Raw genomic sequence first — 20,671 nt, 5'->3', positions numbered from 1 at the left:
CCCTAGCAAAGGCCTTCTGCATGGCTCTAAGGAGTGAGATGCCCCTGTAGTTGTTGCAGTTTCCTCTGTTGTCTGTGTTTTTATATAGTGTGATGATTTTGGCATCACGCATCTCCTGTGGAACAGAGCCTACTTTCCAGCAGAGAAGGAGTAGGTCATAAAGTTGGGGCAATAGATTGGACTTTCTGTGCTTGAGGAATTTGACTGGGATTCCTATTTGTGTGCCAATTTGGGCCCTACTGGTCGGTGCGTTCAACATTAACAACAACATCTAAAGCTAATGGCTAAGGGAGTAAACCTGACAAAATCTGGAGTGGAGTCCCATTGTTGGTGTTTCCCTCAAGCCACATGCATACATTTGGCAATAACAACTGAATTCCCTAAACTGTGCTTCTGAAAAAAAGCACAAACGTGACCCAGGTGTGATTTACAGATGCACAATCCCAACATCCCCTGATTGCTTGGTGAGCACATGTCAACCTAGAAAGCTACCAAAAACTGACCAACAGCTTTGAAAATGCTAACACAGCTTCCAACAAGCTCCCCTGGAAGTTTTTGAGTTTTCTCATTTAAAAATGATACATCTGGTAACTATAGGCACTTTTATAGATTAGATCTGTAATCTAGCAAAAAGGGATAACAAAGTGATGTTTGAATTTTCAACAGATAACCAGATAATTATTTAAATCAAATGTTACCTCAACAGCCACTGTCCCAGATCACAAAGGCACTCCTCTCTCTCCAAACCTAATCCACACAGACTATACAGACCACACTGACACTATCCAATTCCCTGGCCTTTGCAGCAGCACTGTTATCCAACACCTCCCAGTTCATTCTGGCACTCTTCTTGCTTTTGCACTGAGAAAAGCTGATACTCCTTTTCTACTTGCGCACAAAATTAAGAAATGTCTGGCAATTGTGGATTAAAACCATACTATTGGTTGAGGGGAAATGAGAGTTATTTTATGCAGTGAGTCATTACGATTTGGAATGCACTGCCTCAAAGGGTGGTGGAAGCAGGTTCAATCGTAACTTTCAAAAGGAGCTTGTATGTGTACTTGAAAAGGAAAAGTTTGCAAGGTTATGGGCTCAGAGCAGGGGATTGGACTAATTGGATACTCCTTCAGGGAGTCGGCATAAACACGGTGGGCTGAATGGTCTCCTTCTGTGCCTTTTTGATTGGCAAAAAATGACTATCCAATCCTATACTATAATGCTTAAAAACAACAAATAAAGTACAGAAATTCAATGCAGATATCAGTCCAAGTGAGATTTATGATAAGGTAACATTCTCTTTTGAACATTAATGCCTGTAGTGCCATTCCTTCTGGGAGAAAGAAAAACTTGTGTCACAGTTTGATAATATCTATATTTATACCCACAAAATCTATATTGCGCAATGGACTAATGGACATGTAAGAATGGTGCTGCTACTTCTATTGTCACAGGGAATAACATCAAACTTCCCAGGTAGCTTATGATCAGATATAGCTGATTTCTGAAAGCACACTTTGTTATCTTTTGAATAAGGAGTAAACATATCTCAACTTCACTGTGATCCACCCTTTAACCCATTGCTATTTTTAAATATAGGGGAAACTAAAATGCAGCCCCAAAGGATTCAATGTGATGGTAACAATACATCAAATGTCTTTTCAAAGACTGCTGATTCGAAAGAATAGAAAAAAAGAAAGACTTGCATTTATATCACGCTTTTCATGACCAATGGACATCTCAAAGTTCTTTACAGCCAATGAAGTAGTTTTGAAGTGTAGTCACTGTTGCAAAGTAGGAAACATGGCAGTCAATTTGTGCACAGCAAACTCCCACAAACAGCAATGCAATAATGACCAATTAGCTCATGAGCACTTTTGGATGTCCTGAGGTTGTGGAATGTGCTATATAAATGCAGGTCTTTCTGACCCAAACATCTAGGCAGCATGTGCTCATTGCCAATAAGGACCCTCTGGTTCTAAAACCAGGAACTGGACTTGGTGCTTGTTCCGCAGCCCAACCCTACCCACTGTGGGTGGGATAACTGTTCAGTTAACGCAAGCCATGCACATTCCGTTTGCTCATGTTGGAGTATACATTCAGGTAATTCTTAAAGAAAAAAGAAACTGACTGATTTAATCAACTATCTAAGATGATTAGAACACACTGCCAGATTGTATTAGAATAAGATGTATTCCGCTGATGCTGAAGTACACAACGACTTGCCTCTGTTCTTCAGTAAAATTAGTATAAAAGCCAAACAGTAATGTAAAAAATACCCAGAGGTAACACACTCCAGGCCAGTCCAGTGTTGTCAGTTCTTAATGAAGCTTTATAGTCAGGTGTAGAGGCTGGTTGGTTGTTGTGTATCATCAGTGCGCCATGTCAAAAAATGCCCTCAGAAAGTCTCAAGACTGTTGTGTTGAGAAAGAATCGAGTTCAACATCCACTCTCTGGAGGTTAACAATTCTGTAGCATTCTTTGTGCTTGGAATGAGAATATAACACTCACTGATTGCATTATTTGCCAATTGAGAAAGAGGATCCATCTAAAAATAGCAGCAATTTTCAACACTTTTGTTTAATCAGCACAATAGGGACAAAATCCTACCAGAACTTTGTAAGAACTGCACCATTATGTATAAAAAAAGCAAGGCCCTGCCCACACCAGTATAAGGACATTGATATGCTCGTAATGTGTTGCACTTTGATATTTGATATGTAGGTCTTGTCTAATGCAGGAACATGTTAACAAAATGTTTGTTTGAAAACTGATACCTTTGCATAATTGTTCTCAACTCAGCCATAAATGTTTTTTCCTGAATGCAGCTTTGTAGAGATGATTTAAGGGAGGGAAGACAGAAGGTTGACTTAGTAGGTTATTGATGCACTTCCTATTCGCCTCACTGATTGGAAGATGGTACATGAACAATTTATAAGCAGTTCCAGTCACTAACTGTGTAACATTGACATGAGCCTAGTTGTGTCTTGACACTAATTGGTACTATTGCTACTTTATGATGATTCATTTTTGTTAGTAAATTCATTAATTAAGTGATTAAGGGATACACACACATATTCAAAGCTTACAGTTGTATTTCATGGTATTTTAAAATGTCGATCAGAATCCACATGACTGGAAAATACATATTTCATTGGGTTGTCAACCCTCCAGCATTGTCCTGAAGTCTCCAGAAATTTAAGATTAATATCCTGGACACTGCTGTGAGCAACCCAGGAGAAAAATCAAAGGGGCATTAATAAAATGTGCATTTCTTTCATTTTCATTGAACATTCCCTTATTAATTATTATAAATATTGGTAGATGGAGTAAAAAGGTTGTTTTACTGGATGCAATGATTGGAGGTCATGTGATGAAATCTTCAGGAAGATGGCCAACGAGAGTTGGCAACCCTAGAATTATACCGAACCATGACTTCAACAGTCGTCCTTGTAGAAAAAGTTTATCTGTTTGATTAAAATGCCACTCAACTGGAAGCTTGCTTGATGGCAGAATGTAACAATAAAGTTTGAGTGGTATATATTTTGTAGCTAAACCCAGCATTTGAATTAGTGCTTTAAATTTACTGGAGAGTGTCAATTCTGAGGCTGTAATCCTCTTATTAATTAACAACTGTGTTGCCAATATTAGAAGTTAATTGAGGAATTATCTAATGCTGATTGATGGGGAGATGATGGTGTAATGGTAATGTCACTGAGTGAATAATCCAGAGACCTGGGCTAATGTCTTGGAGAGCATGGGTTCAAATCCCACCATGGCAGCTGGTGGAATTTAAGATTAATTAATAAATACAATTAATCAATAAAAATCTGGAATTGAAAGCTAGTCTCAGTAATGGTGCCATCATCAAACTATCATCAAATGTCATAAAAACCCACCTGGTTCACTAATGTCCTTTAGAGAAGGCAATCTGCTGTCCTTACCTGGTCTGGCCTACATGTGACTTCCAGACCCACAGAAATTTGGTTGACTCTTAATCACCCTCTGAAATGGCCTAGCATCCCACTCAGTTGTCAAGGGCAATTAGGGATGGGCAACAAATACTGGTCTTGCCAGCGATGCCCACATCCCATGTAAGAATTTAAAAAACCTTTTGTGGTTGTTATGCACTCATCTAATATTCCTTAGTGAAGCAAATGGTTGAGCACTAGTCATTTGAAAATCATGATAAAATCTCCACTGTAATCAGTCACACAGAGCCATTTTAATAACTATACAATGGTTGAATTTTTAATCATAAAAATTGACATTGTACTGTTACCTGAATGTCCTATCAAGCTGTATGGATCATAGCTTGCAGCAAAATCCAGGACACCACCAACCCCTCCCCCCATCAATTTAGTGACTTTACATAGAATTTTACAGCACAGTAACATGTGTATGCCTGTAAACAGTGCAGTAACTGCTACAGTTCAGGTATTTCCCACCGTCTTCCAACTCCTTTTATCATATTAGCAGCGTAACAACTTGAACAGCCTGAGATCTGCAAATTGAAACCCATGCCTATATTCACTGCTGCATTCAGGTTAGCTAAGCCCAGGCCTAATAATCAAACTCATTCACAGTAAATTACTTACTTGACAATATGTAGGATGCCCATTCTATCTTCCGCTAACCTATATATGGTGTAACACATTTTCAGATCATCTGACACAGACTAAGCAAGTATTTCTTGATCAATTTACAAATAAAATGATGCCCAAAAGCAGAAGATATGAGCAAAATACTGAACATCACAATACTTAGGAGAAAACTGGAACCCACGAACAAGAGGCTAACGTATCATTTTCAGGAGTCATAGAGTCATAATGGCACTGTTTGGCCCATCAAGACCATGCCTGCTCTTTTTAGAGCAATCCAGTCAGTTGCATTCCCCCGCTCTATCCGTAGCCCTGCAAGTTTATTTCCCTCAAGTACCCATTCAATTTCCCTTTGAAATCATTAATGGTCTCCACTTCCATCATCCTGATAGGCAGGTACCTTGGTCTTCCATCATCCTGATAGGTCATTACTACTCACTGCTTAAAAAAATCACTTTTCCTTGCATCTCTTGTCCAAACTTGATATCTGTGTCCCCTAGACCTTGTACCATCAGCTAATGGGAACAATTTTTCTTTGTCAACCTTATTTAAACCTGTCATAATCTTGTACACCGCTATCAAATCTCCCATCAATCTCCTCTGCTCCAATCTAATCTTGTAGCTAAAATCCCTCATCCTTGGAATTATTATGGTAAGTTTCCACTGCACTTTCTCAAGGACCCTCACATCCTTCCAGATGACCAGAACTGGATGCAAAACTCTAGTTGTGGCCTAATCAGAACTTCATAAAGATTCAGCATCACTTCCTGCTTTTGCACTCAATACCTCTACTTACGAAGCCCAAGATCCCATATACTTTGCTAAATACTCTCTCACTATGTCCTGCCACCTTCAAGGATCTGTGCACATACACCCCAAGATCCCTCTGACCCTGCACACTTTTTAGAACTGTGCTATTAAGTGTATATTGTCTCTCCCTATCCCTTCGGCCAAAATGTATCACCTCGTACTTCTCTGTACTAAATTTCATTTGCCACTTGTCTTCCCATTCTGCTAGCTAATCTATGTCCTATTGCAGGAATATGACTATCTAGTTTATCTTTTGGTAGCTTTATTGTAGAAACAGGGTTTATTGGATTTTCTAAAGTATGGCTTCTCTTGCATATTAGTCACTAACCTAAATTGCAGATGCCAGTTTGCTGTTGGGAGTATATCTCATCCTCCGCTCTGAAATGTTACTGGTGATAGTTGAGCTTAAGTAGGTGAACTCTTGAACCACTTCCAGAGCGCGGTGGCCGATATTGATGGATGGAGCATTTCTGACGTCCTGTCCCATGATGTTCGTTTTCTTGAGGCTGATGTTTAGGCCAAATTCGTTGCAGGCAGCCACAATCCTGTCTATGAGTCTCTGTAGACACCAGTGTGAGATGTTAATGCAGCATCGTCAGCAAAGAGGAGTTCCCTGATGAGGACTTTCCGTACCTTGGTCTTTGCTCTTAGACAGGCAAAATTGAACAACCTGCCACCTGATCTTGTGTGGAGGAAAATTCCTTCTTCTGAAGACTTGAACACATGTGAGAGCAGCAGTGAGAAGAAGATCCCAAACAGTGTAGGTGCGAGACCACAGCCCTGTTTCACACCACTCAGGATAGGAAAGGGGTCTGATGAGGCGCCGCTATGCTGAATTGTGCCTTTCATATTGTCATGGAATGAGATGATGATACTTAGTAGCTTTGGTGGACATCCGATCTTTTCTAGTAGTCTGATGAGACCACGTCTGCTGATGAGGCCAAAGGCTTTGGTGAGATCAATGAAAGCAATGTAGAGGGGCATCTGTTGTTCGCGGCATTTCTCCTGTAGTTGACGAAGGGAGAACGCTGTGCCTCAGGGTAGACATGCTCAGCCAGCTTCTGGAGCCTGTTTGAAGCGACTCGAGCAAAGACTTTCCTCACTATGCTGAGCAGGGAGATTCCACGGTAGTTGTTGCAGTCACCGCGGTCACCCTTGTTCTTATAGAGTGTGATGATATTGGCATCACGCATGTCCTGTGGTACTGCTCCCTCGTCCCAGCACAGGCAAAGCAGTTCGTAGAGTGCTGAAAGTATAGCAGGCTTGGCACTCTTGATTATTTCAGGGGTAATGCTGTCCTTCCCAGGGGCTTTTCCGCTGGCTAGAGAATCAATGGCATCACTGAGTTCCGATTTTGTTGGCTGTATGTCCAGCTCATCCATAACTGGCAGAGACTGGGCTGCATTGAGGGCAGTCTCAGTGACAACATTTTCCCTGGAGTAAACTTCTAGGTAGTGCTCCACCCAGCGGTCCATTTGCTTGCATTGGTCAGTGATTGTGTCCCCTGATTTAGATTTGAGGGGGGGGCGATCTTCTTGATGGTTGGCCCAAAAGCTCTCTTAATGCCATCATACATTCCTCTGATGTTTCCGGTGTCAGAGACCAGCTGAATATGACTGCATAGGTTTTGCCAGTAGTCATTTGCGCAGCGCCTGGCTGTTCTTTGTGCAGCGCTTCTGGTTGCTTTACGTACTATCACCAGTAACCTGTCTCTCGATGCAGAAATCAACAAGTGCATGGGAAAGGCTTCCACTGCTATGTCCAGACTGGCCAAGAGAGTGTGGGAAAATGGCTCACTAGCACGGAACACAGAAGTCCGAGTGCATCAAGCCTGTGTCCTCAGTACCTTGCTCTATGGCAGCGAGGCCTGGACAATGTATGTCAGCCAAGAGCGACGTCTGAATTCATTCCATCTTCGCTGCCTCCGGAGAATCCTTGGCATCAGGTGGCAGGACCGTATCTCCACCACAGAAGTCCTCGAGGCGGTCAACATCTCCAGCATATACACCCTACTGAGCCAGCAGCGCTTGAGATGGCTTGGCCATGTGAGCCGCATGGAAGATGGCAGGATCCCGAAGGACACATTGTACAGAGAGCTCGTCACTGGTATCGGACCCACCGGCCTCCACTTTAAAGATGTCTGCAAACGCGACATGAAGTCTTGTGACATTGACCACAAGTCGTGGGTGTCAGTTGCCAGTGATCGCCAGAGCTGGCGGGCAGCCATAAAGGCGGGGCTACAGTGTGGCGAGTCGAAGCGACTTAGCAGTTGGCAGGAAAAAAGACAGAAGCGCAAGGAGAGAGCCAACTGTGTAACTGCCCCGACAACCAATTTTTTCTGCAGCACCTGTGGAAGAGTCTGTCACTCTAGAATTGGCTTTTACAGCCACTCCAGGCGCTGCTTCACAAATCACTGACCACCTCCAGGCGCTTACCCATTGTCTCTCGAGACAAGGAGGCCAAAGAAGAAGAAGAAGAAGCTCTGAAAGAAGGACCCAGCCTAAAATATTGAGTTGTATGTTCTCTCCACAGATGCTGGGCAACACGCTTTGTACTCCAGGTTTTTACGTTTTTGTTTTAAAATTTCCAGCATTGCATTACTTTGCTTTTATTTTGTTAGGAAATTTGTCTTTTGAGTTAGTGAACTGTCCAGCATTTCACTTGTCGTGAGATACTGGCCAAGAAGAGTGAGGTAAGAGTTGGACTCCTGTGCTTTTTCTAGCAGTCTTTTGACAATTTTTAACACTAGTAGCCACTATTGCTGCTACCAGGATGTGGTCAACATAATTTCCAGGCCCAAGACTCCATATCCTTGTTCATCACAGGCTGGTAAATCACTTCTAGCTCTCCAAAACCAACCTCGGATTTTGATGTGGAATGAGTGAACTCTGTGCTTCATTAATTCCTTTTGAATATCAGTCTATCGTGTGTGCTGAATTTCTGTCTAATGTTAAAATACACAGGTCTCTTGTACCAGGCCATCCTTCGATAATAGTTATTTTCAACAATTCCAGTTCTTTATGGATGTAGGCAGCATTGGCAAGGCAGCAATTAGGACATTAAGAGTCAGCCACATACCCATAGACTTGTTCACTGATATAAAAAAGTGTGGCAAGAAAAAGAAGTGATTCCATTTTTACTTCATTTCACCACGAAGCTGAGGTTGGTTTGTTGTCTCTTTTTCAAAAAAAATTTCATTTTACTGCTTTGTTTCTGAAAGAACAGACTCTTTACCAGAATTATATGTGCAAGTGCTACAGTTATACTTTAGGGCACACCTATATAAATGAGGATCAAAAGCTTTGTCCATTATGTCCTGTATGAAACCCCTTTAAAGGAAAAGAATGAAAAGAAATCATGCTGTTTAGTTTATGACCATTTTCAATGGAATTTACATGATAGATATAATGCAGGGTAGGTCGGATAGACTGAAGACATACTCTAATTTACCTTGTGATCCCCTTGGCATTAGTGAGGGAAAATCCACATGCAGTTTGCCTTCTGTTTAATTAGTCAATACCAATATCCAGGTTGCCAATGTTTCTTGGAACTTTGCAGTTTCTCACTGAAACATTCCTTCAAATTTGTTGGCCATTATTCATGGCTCATGAATAGTGAATTTGTAGAAATGCACTGTTATGACATGCCCTTCAAAATTACTATCTTTTCAAAAGTCTTTTAAAAGCAGCACTGCAGAGAGAGTTAAGCATGCTAATTTACTAATATTTATTTGTCAAGTCCATACGCAACATCTAGGTTTGGGCTGATAAGTGGCAAGTAACATTCGTGCCACACAAGTGTCAGGCAATGACCATCTCAAATAAGAGAGACTCTAACCATCTCCCCTTGATGTTCAGTGGCATTACCATCGCTGAATCACCCACTATCAACATCCTGGGGGTTACCATTGACCAGAAACTGAACTGGACTAGCCACATAAATGCTGTAGCTCTAAGAGCAGGTCAGAGGCTGGGAATTCTGTGGCGAGTAACTCCCATCCTGACTCCCCAATGCCTGTCCACCATCGACAAGGCACAAGCCAGGAATGTGATGGAATAGTCTCCACTTGCCTGGATGGGTGCAGCTCCAACAACATTCACGAAGCTTGACATCATCCAGGACAAAGCAGCCGCTTGATTGGCACCCCATCCACCATCTTCAACATTCACTTCTTCCAACCACCGACGCACAGTGGCAGCAGTATGTGCCATCTACAAGATGCACTGCAGCAACTCACCAAGGCTCCTTTGACAGCACCTTTCAAACCCGCGACCTCTACCAACTAGAAGGACAAGGACAGCAGATGCATGGGAACACCACCACCTGCAAGTTTCCGTCCAAGCCACACACCATCCTGACTTGGAACTATATCACCGTTCCTTCACTGTCGCTGGGTCAAAATCCTGGAACTCCCTTTCCAACAACACTGTTGGTGTGCCTACACCCCAAGGACTGCAGCGGTTCAAGAAGGCAGCTCACCACCACCTTCTCAAGGGCTATTAGCGATGGGCAATAAATGCTGGCCTAGCCAGTAACACCCACATCCCATGAACGAATAAAAAAAAATGTAAATATTCAGTGGTGTCATGGCTTCTCACTAATTTACCTTTTGGTGTGAGCTCACTTACAGCCTTCAGCACAATCCATTTTGACTACATAATGTTGTAGTGGGACCTGTAGTAAGGTAGCAAGATAGTGTTATGAATTTGTCATTTTATTTTTAATCCATATTGCATTGCTGTCTGGTTACTAAGTTATGATCTTGTTGCCCAGGTTGCAGCTAAGATAATTCATCAACTGATGGGGCTGCTGTACCTAAAATCACTGTCATCACCCCTTCCTCAAAAAATCCACCCATCCTTGAAGCTACAACTCGATCTTCACCCTCTGTTTCCTCTCCAAAGTCCTTAAATTTCTTGTCATCTCTCAAATCCATGCCCACCTTTCCTGCAACTCTGTATTTGAATCCCTGCTACAGCACCAAAACAGCCTTAACCAGTGCCACAAATGACATTTGTGGTAACCATGGCCGTGATACACTATCCTTCTTCATCCTTCTTGACCTTTCTGCAGCCTTTGACACGGTCTACCACACCATCCTGCTCCGGTGCTTCTCTTCCATTGTCGAGCTGGGTATGATGCTCTAATTGGGTTCCCGTCTGATCGCAGTCAAAGTATACCCAGCATTGGCTTTTCTTCCCACCAAACATCTTTCCCTCTGAGTCTTCCAAGAATCTATCCTTTGCACCCCTCCTGTTCCTCATATACATGCCACATTTGGCGATGCCATCCAAAGACATTGGATTACATTCCACATGTAACACTAACACTACTGTCTCGATTACTCCTCCACTGCCTCTGTGCTGTCAGACTGCTTGTCCAGCATTCAGTCCTGGCTGAATCTCCATTTGTTCAAAGGCACTTCATAAAGGTCTGATCAGACATAAGTTGATTGCGAGCCAAAGAAGGAGATATTAGGAGGGGTGACCAAAAGCTTTATCAAAGAGCTGGGTTTTAGGGAGGTCGAGCAGCAGAGGGGTTTAGGGAGGTAGTTCCAAAGCATGTGTTCTAGACTGAAGGTGGGGTACAGTTGGGTCGGAGTTGGGGGGGCGGGGTGGAGTGGTTACAAAGCAGACATAATTGCAGCAAAGGAGACTTTTGGGAGGGTAATAGACTGGAGGTTACAGAGATGTTGGGGAGGGGGGTGGGTGGGGTCTAAACTGTGAAAGGATTTAAACAAGAGGATGAAAATTTAAAATTGGAAGTGTTTGGGAATTTAAGGCAGCAAGGATAGGGATGGTTGGTGAATGGTCTGGGTCATTAAAGATTCTAACTCATTCCACCTTTGTGTTACAGATGCAGATCTGTTAGCAACGGAAGAAATTAATGAGGCCTTGATGAGTTTACAGGAAAATCTGTGTAGAAGCAAACAGCTGGAATTTTCCAAGGCCAGCGTTATGAAACTGCTGAGATAAAGAACAGAAAATGCTGGAAATGCACAGCAGGTAAGTCAGCATCCATAAAGAGAAAAGACAAGTTATGACATTTCAAGAGTGTAGCCTTCATCAGAACGGTCGACAATTTATAATGGTTTCATTCTCTTCCCAATTAGAACTGTCTCTCTTTCATAGTCTCCTTGGTAGAAAATAACAAAGCACTTGACTCAGAGTTACTATTGCTGCATTAATGTGATGAGAGAAATGAGCATCCCATCTCCAATCTTCCATCAAGAAATGTCACTTAAACATAAATTCTTGTAATTCCTTTGGTAATAAATCGACAGTTTTGATCCAGAATTGTGTTTTATTCATTAATAATGCTAACAGTAATCCAGTTAAAGTCTTAAAGCAAAGTAAATACCATTTAAGCACATTACTAGTGGTCTAAGTAATTGGAGTTATTAATAGGAAACATCCTCAGCCAATAGGAATATAAGGGACACAATATCCATCAAATTCAACATTCCCAGTGATGGTGAATGCACTCAGTTAATGTTAAGGTTCCAACCCTCCAAGAGTGTCCTGGAAGTTCCAGGAATTAAAATATTAATCTCCTGGAATAAAAACAAGAAATGCTGCAAATACTCAGCAGGTCTGGCAGCATCTGTGGAGAGAGAAGCAGAATTAATGTTTCAGGTCAGTGACCCTTCTTCAGAACTAGCAAATATTAGAAATGTAAGAGGTTATAAGCAAGTAAAGCGGGGGTGGGGCAAGAGATAACAAAGGAGAAGGTATAAATAGGACACGGTCACAGAATAGCTGACCAGAAGGTCGTGGAGCAAAGGCAAACAATATGTTAATGGTGTGTTGAAAGACAAAGCATTAGTACAGATAGGGTGTTAACGGACTGAAAATTGAACAGCCGCAATTACACACATGAAAAAAACAGTGGGTAAGCAGACTGAACAAACTAAGCCGAAATAAAATAAACACAGAGGAAAAAAAATTTTAAAAAGAAAAAATAACTAAAAATAAAAGTAAAATGGGGGGCCTGTCATGCTCTGAAATTATTGAACTCAATGTTCAGTCCGGCAGGCTGTAGTGTGCCGAATCGGTAAATGAGATGCTGTTCCTCGAGCTTGCATTGATGTTCATTGGAACACTGCAACAATCCCAGGACAGAGATGTGAGCATGAGAGCAGGGGGGAGTGTTGAAATGGCAAGCAACTGGAAGCTCGGAGTCCTGCTTGCGGACTGAGCGGAGGTGTTCCGCAAAGCGGTCACCCAGTCTGCGTTTGGTCTCCCAATGTAGAGGAGATCACATTGTGAGCAGCAAATACAGTATACTACGTTGAAAGAAGTACAAGTAAATCGCTGCTTCACCTGAAAGGAGTGTTTGGGGCCTGAGATAGTGAGGAGAGAGGAGGTAAATGGGCACGTATTACACCTCCTGCGATTGTAGGGGAAGATGCCATGGGAAGGGGACGAGCTGGTGGGGGTAACGGAGGAGTGGACCAGGGTGTCGGAGAGGGAACGATCCCTTCGAAATGCTGACGGGGAAGGGAGGGGAAGATGCGTTTGGTAGTGGCATCATGCTGGAGGTGGCGGAAATGGTGGAGGATGATCCTTTGGATATGGAGGCTAATGGGGTGGAAAGTGAGGACAACCCTATCGTGGTTCTGGGAGGGAGGGAAGGGGTGAGGGTAGAGGTGCAGGAAATGGGCCGGACACGGTTGAGGGCCTTGTCAACCACAGTGGGGCGGGGTGGGGAATCCTCGGTTGAGGAAAAAGAAAGACATATCAGAAGCGTTGTCGTGGAAGGTAGCATCATCAGAGCAGATGCGTCGGAGATGGAGAAACTGGGAGAATGGAATGGAGTCCTTACAGGAGGCAGGGTGTGAAGAAGTGTAGTCGAGGTAGCTGTGGGAGTCAGTATGCTTATAATGGATATTAGTAGACAGCCTATCACCAGAGATGGAGACAGAGAAGTCGAGGAAGGGAAGGGAAGTGTCAGAGATGGACCATGTAAAGGTGAGAGAAGGGTGGAAATTAGAAGCAAAGTTGATAAAGTTTTCCAGTTCGGGGCGGGAGCAGGAAACGGCACCAATACAGTCATCAATGTACAGGAAAAAGAGTTTGGGGAGGGGGCCTGAGTAGGACTGGAACAAGGAATGTTCGACATATCCCACAAAAAGACAGGCATAACTAGGACCCATGCAGGTACCCATTGCAACACCTTTTACTTGAAGGAAGTGAGTGGAGTTGAAGGAGAAGTTGTTCATTGTGAGAACAAGTTCAGCCAGGTGGAGGAGGGTGGTGGTGGATGGGGACTGGGTGGGCCTCTGTTCAAGGAAGAAGCGGAGAGCCCTCAAACCGTCCTGGTGGGGGATGGAGGTGTAGAGCGATTGGACGTCCATAGTGAAGAGGAGGCGGTTGGGACCAGGAAACTGGAAATTGTCAAAATGACGTAGGGCGTCAGAAGAGTCACGGATGTAGGTGGGAAGAGACTGGACCAGCGGAGAAAAGATTGAGTCAAGATAGGAAGAAATAAGTTCAGTGGGGCAGGAGCAGGCCTGGGTCTGCCGGGACAGTCCTGTTTGTAGATTTTGGGAAGGAGGTAGAAGTGGGCTGTCCGGGGTTGTGGGACTATGAGGTTGGAAGCTGTAGAGAGAAGATCTCCAGAGGAAAATGAGGTCAGTGACAGTCCTGTGGACAGTAGCTTGATGTTCGGTGGTGGGGTCATGGTCCAGAGGGAGGTAGGAAGAAGTGCCTGAGAGTTGACGCTGAGTCTCTGCAAGGTAGAGGTTGGTACGCCATACAACAACAGCACCACCCTTGTCTGCAGGTTTGATGACCATGTCTGGGTTAGACCTGAGAGAACGGAGTGCCTCAAGTTCAAAGGGGGACAGGTTAGAGTGAGTGAGAGGGGCAGAGAAATTGAGATGACCAATGTCGCACCGACAGTTTTCAGTGAAAAGATCAAGAGCAGGTAAGAGGCCAGGCGGAAGGGTCCAGGTAGAGGGAGAATGCTGGAGGTGGATGAATGGGTCTACTGATCGGGGGAAGGACTCCTGGTCAAAGAAGTGAGCCCGGAGGCGGAGGCGATGGAAGAAGAGCTGAATGTCAGGCCGAGCACAGATTTCATTGAGGTGGGAGTGTAAGGGGATAAAACTGAGATCTTTGCTGAGTACAGAATGTTTAGCATCGGAGAGGGGAAGGTCCGAGGGTATAGTGAATACACGGCAAGGGGTCAGATCAGAAGGGATGGGGTCAGAGGGAAGTGAAGGGGAAGAAGAATCTGGAGGGGCATTAGTCCCCATCAGCTGCTGGAGCTTGCGTTCCTTAACACCTGAAAGGAAGAAAAAAGGTTTTTTGTTAATACGTTGGATGAGACGAAGGATGAAATGAAACTGTGGAGTAGAACAGATCTGAGATAAGGTGAGGCGGTGCTGCTGGAGAGAGAGGTCCAGTGTGTGCATGTGGCGGCGCATGGCACTGAGTTGGATCTCAGGATGCGGTGAGAATAACAGTCCGAGGAACGTTGTATTTCCCGGAGATACCTGTAATCCTGGGTGGATTCAAAACATGATGGGTGAAACTGCAGTTGGAATCCACGTGGAATAAGTCGGAGCCGGAGAGAGTCACTGAGGAAGGAGATGTGGCTGTGAAAACGAGTTTTGGTAGACACTTTATCAAACACCAGGAGGGAAATAGGAAGCAATGAAGGTGAACAAGGTAAAAGAGACAAACGAAAATCCCGTCGGAGAGAAGAGCAGAACTTCTTCAAAGTAGGCATTCCTGGAAGAGAAGTGGCAGTGAATTAAACACTATAATAAAAGCAAAATACTGCGGATGCTGGAAATCTGAAATACAAGCAAGAAATGCTGGAAATACTCAGCAGGTCTGGCAGCATCTGTGGAGAGAGAAGCAGAGGTAACGTTTCAGGTCAGTGACCCTTCTTCAGAACTGGCAAATATTAGAAATGTAAAAGATTCTAAGCAAGTAAAGCGAGGGTAGGGCAAGAGATAACAACGGTGAAGGTATAAATAGGACAAGGTTACAGAATAGCTAACCAGAAGGTCGTGGAGCAAAGGCAAACAATATGTTAATGGTGTGTTGAAAGACGAAGCAATAGTACAGATAGGGTGTTAACGGACTGAAAATTGAACAGCCGCAAGTACAAACATTAAAAAAAAACAGTGGGTAAGCAAATTGAACAAACTAAGATGAAATAAAATAAAATAAACACAGAGGAAAAACATTTTTAAAAAGGAAAAAGAAAAAAATAACTAAAAATAAAAGGAAAATGGGGGACCCGTCATGCTCTGAAATTATTGAACTCAATGTTCAGTCCGGCAGGCTGTAGTGTGCCGAATCGGTAAATGAGATGCTGTTCCTCGAGCTTGCGTTGATGTTCACTGGAACACTGCAACAATCCCAGGACAGAGATGTGAGCATGAGAGCAGGGGGGTGGGGGCAGTGTTGAAATGGCAAGCAACCGGTAGGTTGGGGTCCTGCTTGCGGACTGAGCGAAGGTGTTCCGCAAAGCGGTCACCCAGTCTGCGTTTGGTCTCCCCAGTGTAGAGGAGACTACATTGTGAGCAGCGAATACAGTATACTACATTGAAAGAAGTACAAGTAAAACGCTGGACACTGCTGCAAGCAACTTTGGGGGAAGAATCATTGGAGCATTAAAAAATTGTCATCTTTTCATTTTCTTTGAACACTTCTGTTTAAGAGTATTGGAGACTGGAAAAAGTTTTTTTGACTGATAGTTCAGAATCATTCAATTAAGTACTGAAGACTGTGTTTGCTTTCTATTTGGGGTGGGAAGTTACCGCCCTGTGAGGACAGGTGTGTTGAACCACCAATGGCTGGAATGTGGAGATGGAATGTGATGAAACCTCCAGGAATACATTCAACCGCAGTTGGCGACTCTAGTCAGTGTGCATCTTCTGACCTCCGCTTCACAATGACTCAGCTAACAGTTTATTGACATTTTTCATTTGCATTACTATTTGTTAAAGTTGGGGTTTGTTTAGGAATGGAGTGATGCAACATTTTCATTTACAAGTACTTTTGTACAGATGGACTTACAAGAAATTGACTTGCAGTGTTGCCAAGTTATTGGCTCGCTACTGTATAACACTTTATTATGGAAAAGGTACTGTCAAAACTCAGTTTCATTGTTTTCCTTGCATTACTAAAGCTTAATCATTTGTGTTTTACCACAATTTGTCACAGAATATCTTTTAAATCAACAATTCTGCAAGTTTTAGTGTGATTTGCTGTTGCAATTTGTTTCAAGCTGATTATTTGCTAATGGCCCTGCTACTAAGTTATTAATCATCACTACAACTTGCATTGGTATATCCCTTTATTGGAATACAATGTCTAAAGGTGGCACACATATATGAGAGCAGAAGATGAATTGACAGTCAAAAAGGTAGGTTTAGAGGCTTTTAGCGGCAAAGAAGAAAGGAACAAGAGGGAGAGATTTAGTGAGTGAGTTCTAGATGGTTGAACTGGACAACTGAAAACTCTGCCAGCAAGTGAAGAACACCAAGAGGGCAGAGACACAGGAGGCTAGAGTTGAATGGTAATAGAATGCTGGCAGGAGAATATTGTCAAGTTAGGATGGAGCAAAACTGTGGAGGGACTTCTAAATAAGAAGGATTTGGAATTTGGTGTGAGGGAGGTGATGAGGAGGTTGGTGAGGACAGGGTGACTGAAGTTTGCGTTGGCACAGGGTGCAGATAGCAAAGTTTTGGACAAGTTGGGATTCATGAAGGGAGGAGCTTGGGAGGGTGTTGAACTTGTGGTGCCATAAGCATGGATTAGGGTTTCAGTGGAGGTGGGACTGAGATATGAGTGAAGGCAGGCAATGTTAGTGGAAGCATAATGTGTTACGACTGAGGTCAGAGGAGTGCACTGTCTTTTCTAGTTCCACTTCTCCACAGGTCACAACATATATTTTTTAAAAGTCTACCCAGTGACCGATGCGGTCAATCGTAGACTCTACTCTTTATCCCAGAATGAAGACCAACCAGGTTTCTTTAGTAAACAACAAAATTATTGGTTTATTATAAAACAAGACTTAACCAATAGCAAAGCATTAACACACAGATTGAAATATGAAAGTTCTCTTTTTAAATTCCACACACATAAACTCCCACACATACTGGAAAAAAATACAGAAATTCTCTCTGCAGAGGTCTGTTACAAAAAAAAAACAAAAAAAGAATACTTGGCCAAATACATGCTAATTCTTGAAGAAAAAAGAGAAGATATGAAATAATGTCAGTTGTCCCTTTTTGGTCTGGCATCCCAAATACGCATACTGGGATCACAGGGATCTTTCTAGAGCAGTTCTTTTCAGGCAACGTGGAGGATCACATTGGCAGGCTTTTCAGGAGAAATGCAGCATCAGTTTCTCTATGTCTTATACTTGATTCTCAGGAAGTTCTCAAAGAGATGGAAGAGGATGAGCTGATGGTGGCTGCTCTCTTGGCTGGTTTTCTCCAACTGTCTTCAAAACAGTTCACACCCCAACACACTGTCCAAAGAGAAACCAAAAACAATATCTCAAGAGTCAAGCTTCCTGACCCCTATAAATCATGACTTGTCACTTCTCTATAAACATCTCCCCCAAGTCAAAAAGCCCATGCTGGGTATTTTACAGGTGACTTCCAGTAAATGTTGTTTTCAAACAAGACCTCTCAGTATCCTTTCAATGACCCAGTGAAAAAAACAGTCCAGTATTTTTAAAATCTTCAGCCTTCCAATGAATCCATCTCCAAAATTTAAATAAGAGTCCCCCCAAAAATATTAACAAAAAATATAGAAACACCATCATAACAAGTGTTAGTGGTGGATAAAATATGGGGTTAGAATCTTCCACTACTGTACATTGTACAAATACTTCACAGGATATCTACAAACTAAATGAGTGACATGAATGAAGTGATTGAAAAGAAGCTGTGTGACAATACTTTTTATATTTTGAATATATAATCATGTAAAAACTTGGATTGATTATCCTTTTTAAAGCCATTGTTTTCTGTGATTAACCTTAAGCCAGGGACCCATTGTTACATGATTCAGTGAAGATAAGATCATTCGTAACACTTGCATTCTAGAAAGTTGTTTCCTTTGATTCTTGGAGTGGATAACATCCCACCCAGTTAGAGCTTTTTTTGTAAATAAATTGATTATTACAGGCTGACCCCTGTGCAAATGATGTTTGTTTAAGGTGCAGTTTCAAAATCTCATTTATGATAATTCTGAAATCCTATGAATGTAGGCCAACAGCTGACAGCTTTAACCAACTGCTGATAGGTGATAAGTAATGGGAGGATGCGGAAAAACATCCAAAGTACATTAATAGCAATGGAATCACACTGATCAAGGAAATAGTACTGCAGCAGCACAGCTCTGTATCTTTGGAGTGTACAGATTGATGAAACGTTCTGAGGCTCTGAATTCTGTTGGGATTCTTCTGGTCTTTCACTATAACTCTTTTAAGAACATTTCCCTGTCGATTTATCCAGTGTCAACAAGAGACCGGTAGAACCCCCACGGAATTTCAGTGCATGTGATTATATACTTCTATGTTCAGCAGTGGCTCAGAACACCCAGAGTATAAGAACATCCTGTCAGCTCTTCTATTTGACCATTAGCAGCAATGAGTCCTGAAGCTAAGCTGTAAATCATCCATAACTTCGATATCACACAAATATGAATTCTACTCCAGCTTGAATTGTTTAGAATCTGAATGAACTTACGTGTCAGCAGAAAAATAGCTAATATTCCAGTGCAGTACTAAGGGAGTGCTACATTGCCAGAGGCCCCATCTGCCTGCTTGGCTGGATGTTAAAGATCCCATGGCATATTTTAAAAAAGAGCAGTGAAGTTATCCCTGGTGTCCTGGCCAATATTTATCCCTCACTCAACATCATAAAAACAGATTATCTGGTCATTATCACATTGCTGTTTGTGGGAGTTTGTTGTCACATACTGGCTGTTGCATTTCCTGCATTACAGCAGTGACTGTGCTTCAAAAAGTATGTCATCAGCTGTAAAGCACTTTGAGACATCCAGTGGTCATAAAAAGTGCTATATAAATGCAAGTCTTTCTTTATGTTTTAGGGTTTTTAGACATTTTCATTGGATTAAGTCTCTCAGACCACTCCTGTAGATGATTTCTCACACCCTCTGCCTCATAGTGTGCTTTTGCCTGCCTCATATCTATATAATTGTTGCAAGTCAAGGAAATGAACAGAAAACCCTTGTCCCTGTATTTCATCATCTAGCTATCGCATATGATCTTCCTTGGCTTTGAAAGCTAGGACAATAAACAATAACGTCTGTGGCTTGCATTATAAACCGCCAAACATATTTGTTAGACAGCAACTGGACAAGTGACCAGTAGCAGCGATGTGCTGTTTGAGTTACAGAGGCTACTGGCGTAGCCATATCCAATTGGAATATAGAAAAATAACAGTCATGTTTAGTGTTGTATACTGGATTGAACACAAGGTTGCTGAATATGGAGCTGGAGTTGGACATTGGCATTGTGGAACTAACAGAAGTTGGAGTAGGATTAGTGGAGATTATTATTTAAAGAGAAATGGTATGAAAACAGTTCCTTCAATACTCTCCCTTTACTTGCTTTACTGAGATAGAATTGATTTGTATGCTTTCTTTCTCCTGTTTAAATATTTGCCATGGATCGACTTGCCAATTTTTCCTTGCATTTAATTGGGCCTAGATCCCTTTCTTATTTTGCTATAAATTGTTTGTGATTTCTTTTTCAGTTAAGTGCTTTTTTTTCCTGTGCTGTGTTTGAATGGTTGATAAGCAATCAAATTAATTTGGGTATTGATGCTTAAGAATGAGTTCATAGATAATAAATTAGGACTGAAGAGGTTTCTGATTATTTGAGCATCCACAACAAATATATTTTTGATCAAACTCAAAATTTGTGATTGTTTTATGGTATTTTTGCTGTTAGGGAGAAAAGACAAGAAAATAAATAACCAACAAATGCAAATCTTGTCCGTAAATAGATGCAGTCAAATATACAGTGTGTATGATAATGAAACTTTGACGTCCTAATACCCGTAATGTTTTACCAAATCACAACTTTTCACTTGGACTATAATCTTTTTGCCCCATCCAAATTAAACCAAATCCGGATTAAAATATACTCAGAATTGGATAGCAATAGTTAATTCCAAGGTGTAAAGAAGAGAATGAAAGAAATAATATAGCCTTTCATGTCCGCAAGACTTCCAAAGTGCCTGACAGCCAATGAAGTACCAT

General features: G+C 42.2%; 1 protein-coding gene across 2 annotated transcripts in view; it reads left to right on the top strand.

The window, feature by feature from the left end:
• Positions 1-20,671, top strand: part of lypd6b (LY6/PLAUR domain containing 6B) — a 191,461-nt gene that overhangs the window by 92,993 nt on the left and 77,797 nt on the right. For both annotated transcript variants that reach the window (XM_068034485.1, XM_068034486.1), the window contains exon 2: positions 11,265-11,413. The gene's annotated coding sequence lies outside the window, so the exon portion shown is untranslated. The remainder of the gene's footprint in view (positions 1-11,264; positions 11,414-20,671) is intronic.

This window comes from Heterodontus francisci, chromosome 7 (assembly GCF_036365525.1).
Source record: "Heterodontus francisci isolate sHetFra1 chromosome 7, sHetFra1.hap1, whole genome shotgun sequence".
In the NCBI taxonomy this organism is placed as follows: domain Eukaryota; kingdom Metazoa; phylum Chordata; class Chondrichthyes; order Heterodontiformes; family Heterodontidae; genus Heterodontus; species Heterodontus francisci.
The sequence above is the reverse complement of the archived record's forward strand: the minus strand, read 5'-3'. Positions and strand labels throughout refer to the sequence as shown.